We start from the raw sequence: 364 nt of genomic DNA on the forward strand, positions 1-364 counted from the left end.
AGCACATCTACCCCAATGTTCATAGCAGCAATGTCAACAATAGCCAAAACATGGAAGGAGCCTAAATGTCCATCACCTGACGAATGGATCAAGAAGATGTGGTATATATTCACGATGGAGTACTACGTGGCAATGAGAGGGAATGACATATGGCCCTTCGTAGGAAAGTGGATGGACCTTGAGGGTGTCATGCTGAATGAAGTAAGTCAGGCAGAGAAGGACAGAAACCATATGTTTGCACTCATAGGTCTAGCAGGAAAACAAGAGAGACCTAATGGAGAACCAGGGGGAACGGAGGAGGGAGAGAGAGTTGGGGAGAGAGAGGGATGCAGAACTTGAGAGACTATTGAATGCTGAGAATGAA

The sequence above is a fragment of the Suricata suricatta genome, chromosome 13 (genome assembly GCF_006229205.1).
Source record: "Suricata suricatta isolate VVHF042 chromosome 13, meerkat_22Aug2017_6uvM2_HiC, whole genome shotgun sequence".
NCBI classification, from domain to species: domain Eukaryota; kingdom Metazoa; phylum Chordata; class Mammalia; order Carnivora; family Herpestidae; genus Suricata; species Suricata suricatta.